This window comes from Lepus europaeus, chromosome 4, assembly GCF_033115175.1.
Source record: "Lepus europaeus isolate LE1 chromosome 4, mLepTim1.pri, whole genome shotgun sequence".
NCBI classification, from domain to species: domain Eukaryota; kingdom Metazoa; phylum Chordata; class Mammalia; order Lagomorpha; family Leporidae; genus Lepus; species Lepus europaeus.
This window is the reverse complement of record NC_084830.1, coordinates 165,867,070-165,874,152: the sequence shown is the minus strand read 5'-3', so window position 1 is coordinate 165,874,152 and position 7,083 is coordinate 165,867,070.

Genomic DNA, 7,083 nt, shown 5'->3' with positions numbered 1-7,083 from the left:
GGTGGCGTTCGGCGAGAAGATCTTTTTTCAGTTTTAAAATAAAGAATTGATACAATTTAAATCATGGATTTTCTTATGCAATTTTTCTGTGGCTTCCCCAGGTACTTAGTACAAACTTGCTCTTTCCTTTTCAATTTGGTCATTTTACCTGCATGTTTTTGTGCTGTAGTCTCTGTGAAGTTTCTAAAGATGAAGCTACCACAATGAGCTGTCCCTGAGGTGTCAGGACCCAGAAGAGGTAAAGACACACATTCCTTGAAACAGAGCTCTAAATGTAATGCAAATTTAAATTTAATTTAACTTCCATGTTTATACACACAGAGAGAGAGGGAGAGAGAGAGAGAGAGAGAGAGAAAGAGACTCTTTCATGGCTTCTGTTCTTTGTAGTGACATTGTGGAATCACAACTGCATAAATCTAAACCATTTTTTTTTTTTGCAATGGATTCAGTTTTAAATGGTGCTTCCAGCAATTTAGCACAACAAATTGAGCTGGAAAGTCCCATTAAGATTTCCTAAGTCTTTTCAAGGCCCTTGATTCTTTTTTTTTCAAATATCAAAAAATAGCTCATATGTACAGAAATTATAACCAAATTCACTCTCCGATTTATCACAAAGTCATTGGGTAGTTGGCAGATGTAACTATGAATAGTTGGATAAGTCAGAGTTCTGGGAGTGACACTTGGCAAAATATTTGAAAGACAACAGGTCAGTGCTGGGAGTTAAAATTCATACTGATTAAAAAGACTCCTGTAAAGTTTCAGTATATGTTAAGAGGGTACCAGAGTAACAACAGCAAATTTACAAAGCCTTATCAGGCAACACTGGTTTATTTCTTACACACATGAAGTCTAGTGTGGGTGTACATGTTCTGGTAGTGGTCCTGTAGTTGCAGCTTTGGAGACCCAGTTCGTTTGTCCTTAGGGGCGTCTCCAATTCGAGAACACAAGACTGTTGGTGTCAGCTATATTTCTGTCCATGAAGTTACACAAGCCATCTCCTCTCATGTTTACTAGCTCAAAAAAGTCAATTGGCTATACCTAACTGAGATATTCTGACATCTGTCTGTAACTGGAACACAGCCAGTCCTTGGCAAATACCATATCAATGGATGTGAGAGGACTCAGAGAAGGTGCGATGGGAGGTTTTCTTTATGAAGCTGAGGAAAAAAAAGGAATTCCTTGTTGTGTAGTATTTCTATAAAAATGTGTATTTTTAGGAGCTTAAGATAATTTCAAATAGAGAACAATGGGAAAAAGTACTACTTGTTGCACTCTCTGCTGACACATTGAACTGTCTATTTCTCTTCTCATTCCTTCACCATTTTATCTATTGATATATTCTCCCAAAGTTCACTTTATTATTTTTAAAGTAATTTTTCTCATTTATCCCATTTACTTCCATCTTTAAAACATTTCCTTCTGCAAGAATTGGCCAGTGTCTGTCAGTCCTGTTGGCTTTGTTAATTGGTACTTTTTAAAAAGGCCAGCAGTGTAGTCTGAAATCAGGTAATGCAGCATCTTTAGCTGTGTTCTTTTTGCTCATGATTACTTTTGCAATTTTTTGTGGATTATTTGTGACTTTTAGAATTCTTTTTCTTTTTATGTGAAGAATGACATTGACATTGGATTTTTTCTACATATTGCATTGAAGCTTTAGTTTGTTTTGCACAGTATGGATATTTTAAGAATCTTATGGAAAACTATATTTACCACAAGGATTACTACAGGGATTTGAAACATATATGGGAGCTCTGTTTGAGACTTCACATGAACATATAATTTCATTTTTAATCTACTTAATTAATGAAAGAATTAATCAAGAGCATAATGTAGGGAAACAGAAGAAAACATACCCTGTATGTCTTCTCATAATGAAAATTTTAAAATCTTAGTCCAAAACTTTACCAATTCAACAATAGCGATTAAAATTTAACAAGTGTTAATCTCTTCTTTGAGGAAAATAATTCATGCTTTCAATTTAGTCTTTTGAGAAAAGGTGGTGCAAGATGGTGAAATAGAGTTCTCTAACAATCATGTTCCCTCAGAAATATAAATTTAAACAAGTTTTTATGCACAAAAATACTTTCACATGAATTAAGGAAATCAGGCCAGAGATTGCAGTACCTAGTTGTAACATAATATTCAGAACATAGTGAAGCCCTGTCTTGACTGTCGTACCCAAAGATGCCCCTTTTCAGCAGGAAGCAGCCAGAGTGGTCATCACCCAGTTCCCCTGGCAGAAGTTAGGGCTGATTCTTCTGGGGCAAGAATGTGAGGAGTCAGATGGGTTACAAGGCAGTCAGGGTGGTCCCAGTGGAAACTGAGGGTACAGACTGCTTGCTTTCCCCTAAGAGTTATCTTTTAGAAAGGTCAAAAGCACTTGCCTTCCCACTTCTTGAAAGCTTCCAATTTTACCATAAGAATAACAAAGGAGTGGAGAGTCCAACCTTCTGAGCTCATAGTTCACTGTAAACAAGTTACCTAACCCACCCTTCTGATGGCTCTATGTTTTATCATGATCAAGCCAACCAGGATAAAAATTTGCAAATCAGTCTTTTGATGGGTTTTGTTCCCACCTTGTAACTGAATGTCAAATTTTTTTCTTCCCCAAAATTGTGCTTAAAAACCCTAGTACTGATGCAGGCATGCAGATAAGATAAAATTGATTAGATCTGTGAGCTGGAAGACCATGCCTTCACCATGCCCCTTACCTGACCCCACCTGTATGTCCACCTGCCAATCAGGCTATGTAACCACTCCCCTTTAGAAGTAGATAAAAGGCCTGGAACACAGTGGGTCCTTCCCCTTTCTCCCTTTTTCACCCTTATTGCCCTTTGCTGCCCTTGCTGCCCGTGCCTTTGGGGCACATGGCCTTTGGGCCACCAACTCCCTGCTTTCCTGCCTGCATGCTTGCTGCACATGGCTCCTGGTCTGCTCTCTGCTTGATATGAACTCTAACTTAATTTCTAGACTCTTCTTTCTCCCTTAGATAGAGCTCTCACTCTCCTATATTTTTCCCACTCTGAATAAAATCCTTAAAACTTACCATGCTGTCTGGTCTATTGAGCCAGTATTCAGAATTCTTCTCTGAATTCATGGCAAGGACCCACACAGCTTATTAATTTTAGAAATATTAATAAGCAAAATGGTTTCAGTACCTCCAGCCCTTTTGGGTTTTTTCCTCTCTCGGAGCCCAGAGTGGCATGGAGGTCTTTGACTCTAACAAATCTTGCTCTTAAATCTCAAAAAAAAAGAAAAAAACTAGTGAAGATGATAAGCAGATGAAGATAAGAACATAGTGAAGATGATAAGGTTTGCATTACTTGTGTCATCACTCTCCCAACTTTAGGAAGAGCACAGAAGAATGATACCACCTGCTATTTGGGAAAGAGGAACTCAAGCATAGCACTTTGTTTTTTTTCTCTAATACTGAGAATTCACAATAAAACTGATCACAGGACAGCTACCATGGCTGCTGGCTACAGACAACTATCTGTGAACTGAGCCTCCAGGCCTACCCTCACACCAGCTAGGAATACGTAGCTCCTATGAGGTGCATTTGGTCTCCAGTCCTTGTCATTGACAATTGATCACAATAACAATGGACTCTCAACAGCCCTCAGGGACAGGCAAGCCTAGAAGCCCCAGGCTTTTGCCATGTCCCAGCAGTAAACCAGCCCTACTAGTTGGGATTCCTGCCTAGCACTGGGCCAGCCATGGCAATTCTGGACTCACAGCACCCCTAACACTTCCATAGTCACAGAGGTCTCAGGCTCAGGGAACATGCCACGTGGCTTGCTCAGAATCTTTGGCTATGCTTACGATGAAAGGGTGTTTACAGAGAAATTCAGTCTACCAAGACTGGACTAAGTGCCTACTTCTTCAGTCGTGTAGCTATCAATGCAGAACCACAGACATCAAGAGTGATCAGAAAATGTGCCATCACCAAGTAGACAAAATACAATGCCAGTGACTGAGGTAAAGTTTTACAAACTTCCTGATAAATAATTCAAAATAACTATTTCAAGCAAGCTCCAGGAAAACACAGAGAAATAACCCAGAGAACTGACAAAAAAAAATGTTACCAGAACAAGCAACTGATCAGAGAGATTGACATAATTTAAATAAAAACAAATCCTGGAGCTAAGAAATATAACGAACCAGAAAATGCACTAGAGAGGACCAACAGCAGAATTTATCAAGCGAGAATTTGGGAACTCAAAGAACGATTATTTCAAAATATATATTCAGAGGAGAAAAGAGAAAAAGAAGAATAAAAAGAAAGCTTATGGGAATTCTGGAAGAGCATCCAAAGAACAAATATTCAAATCATGAGAATTAAAGAAGATGAATAAAGACAAAGGGTCAGAAAACGTATTTAAAGAAATAATAGCAAGAAACTCTCCAAACATGGAAAACAGATGTAAATATACAGATATTAAAATGTCTACAAAAACGTTAAATCCAGTTATGGCTACTCCGCAGCATATTACAATCCAACTGTCACAAAGCAAAGACAAAGAAGAGGTCCTGAAAGTGCCATGGAAAAGAAGCAAATGACATACAAGGGAATCGCTCCTCAGCAGGAACCAAACAGGCAGCGAGTGAGTAGGCGGATATATTCAAAAGGTGGAAGGAAAAAACTGTCAACCAAGAACTACGTGCCCTCAGCTGTCCTTAACGAGTGAAGGACAACAACTTCCAGATAAACGAAAATCCGAGTGAATTCATCATTACCAAACCTGTCTTCAAAGAACTGCTAGCCGCCGCGCTCCGAAGTGGCGGCGGGAAGCTAGGAAGCCATCGCTCGCCGGGGCCGACTTGCGAGCGCCAAACAGCTGGCCGACCTTCTCCATCCGCATGATGCTGCTCACTGTGTCCGGGGCTACCTCTTCAGCGTCCGGGCCTACCACTCCCTGCAGCTGCGCAGCCTGCCGCGCCGGGCTGCGGAAGAACAGAAGCCCTTGGGAGCCCTTTAGAGCTGTGGGCCTATCTCCCCAGCAGGCAGGCCTGCGGTGTGCTGTGGGAAGACCTCCCTTGCAGGCATCGCCAGATCGAGAGACCCATGGCCTGCATGGTTTTCCACTCGGGCTGGAGGGAGCTGTGCTTTCTTTGGGACTGCTCGCTTGTGCCGGTTTCACCCGGCCTAAAAAAAAAAAAAAAAGAAAAGAAAAAAAAGAAATGCTAAAAGAAGTTCTTTGACCTACAAGAAAAGGATGCTAGTAGGTGACATAAAAACACCTGAAAGCATAAAACTAGCTGGCAAAGGAAAGGGCAGACTCAAAGGTAGAACACTCTAATATTGTAAATCATGTATGCATTTAGTAGGAACATACCTCATCATAACAAAGATGCTATTCGACAAATTCATAGCTGATATGTTTAACAATGAAAAGCTAAAAGCTTTTCTTCTAGGACCTGGGACAAAACAAGGGTTCTAACTTGTATTTCAAATAGTATTAGTAGTCCTAATCAGAGCAATTAGGCAAGAAATAAAATACACCCAAACTGGATAGGCAGAAGTAAAATTGTTTCTGGTGGCAGATGACATATTATATGTAGAAAACCCTAAACACTACCAAAAAATCTATTAGAACTAATAAACCAAATCGGTAAAGTTTCAGAATAGAAAGTTAACATTAACAATTGTTGTTCTTTACAAACAACAAAAAAGAAATAAAGAAAAAAATCCTATGTAACTTCAAAACCAAAATAATTTGAAATAAATTTTCACAAGGAGGTGAGTGACCTCTACACTGAAACTATAAAACACAGATGAAAGAAATTGAGTAGGACACAAATTAATGGACAGTTATCCTACATTTATGGATAAGAATAGTTAATATGTTAAAAACTTCTATAGTATCGAAAGCAATCTACAGATTCCAAATGATCATTACAAAAATTGATGGCATCTTTTTACAGAAATAGACAATAACCATTCTAGGTAAAAAACCATTTAGACAAAAACCATTCTAGACAGAAACCTTTTGAAGTTTGCATGAAACAGAAAATTACACCAAAGAGCCAGTAAAGTTGGGGGGGCGGGGGGAAGAACAAAGCTGAAGGCATGACAGTCTGTGATTTCAAATTATATCACAAAGCTACAGTAATGAAAACAGCATGGTACTGGCATGAAAAGATATAGAAGCTAATGGAAAAGAATCAAGAGCCCAGAACAAAACCCACACACATATGGCACTAACACTTTACTAGGATGTGTGCCAAGAATACATACTGGGGAAAGAATACTTCTTTCAAAAAATGGCATTGTGAAAAAATGGATATTGATATGCAAAAGAAAAAAATTGAACCTCGTGAATTAGACTTAAGTGTAAGAGCTACTGTAAAATTCCTAGAAGAAAGCATAAGAGAAAAACAACCCTTTGATATTGATACTGGCAATAACTTTTTTTCAGAAATGACATAAAAGCATAAAAAAAGCAAAAAAAAAGGCATTACATTAATCTACAAAGCTTTTAGAAGGCAAAGGAAGAAACCATAATGAAATGAAAAGACAACCTACAGATTGAGAGAAAATAATTACAAACCATCTATGTGATAAATGATTAACATTTAAAACTACATGAGTGACTAATAAACTCAACAGCAAATTTTTGTCCAATGTGAAGTAATGCTATAGCTAGTACTGAAACAGTATTTTTATACTTTGTGTTTCTGTGTGGGTGCAAACTGATGAAATCTTTACTTAGTATATACTGAATCGATCTCCTGTATATAAAGATAATTGAAAATGAGAAAAAAAACTTGGTGTTAAATTGGAAATGGCATAGAAAATTAAATTTTTTTAAAAAAATATCATGTAGGATCTCTGTCCTTAATGTGCTGTACACTGTGATTTAATGCTATAACTAGTACTCCAACAGTATTTTTCACTTTGTGTTGCTATGTGAGGGCAAACTGTTGAAATCGTTACTTTATATATACTAAACTGATTTTCTGTATATAAAGAGAATTGAAAATGAATCTTGATGTGAATGGAAGGGGAGAGAGAGCGGGAAAGGGGAGGGTTGTGTGTAGGAGGGAAGTTATGGGAGGGGAAAGCCATTGTAATCCATAAGC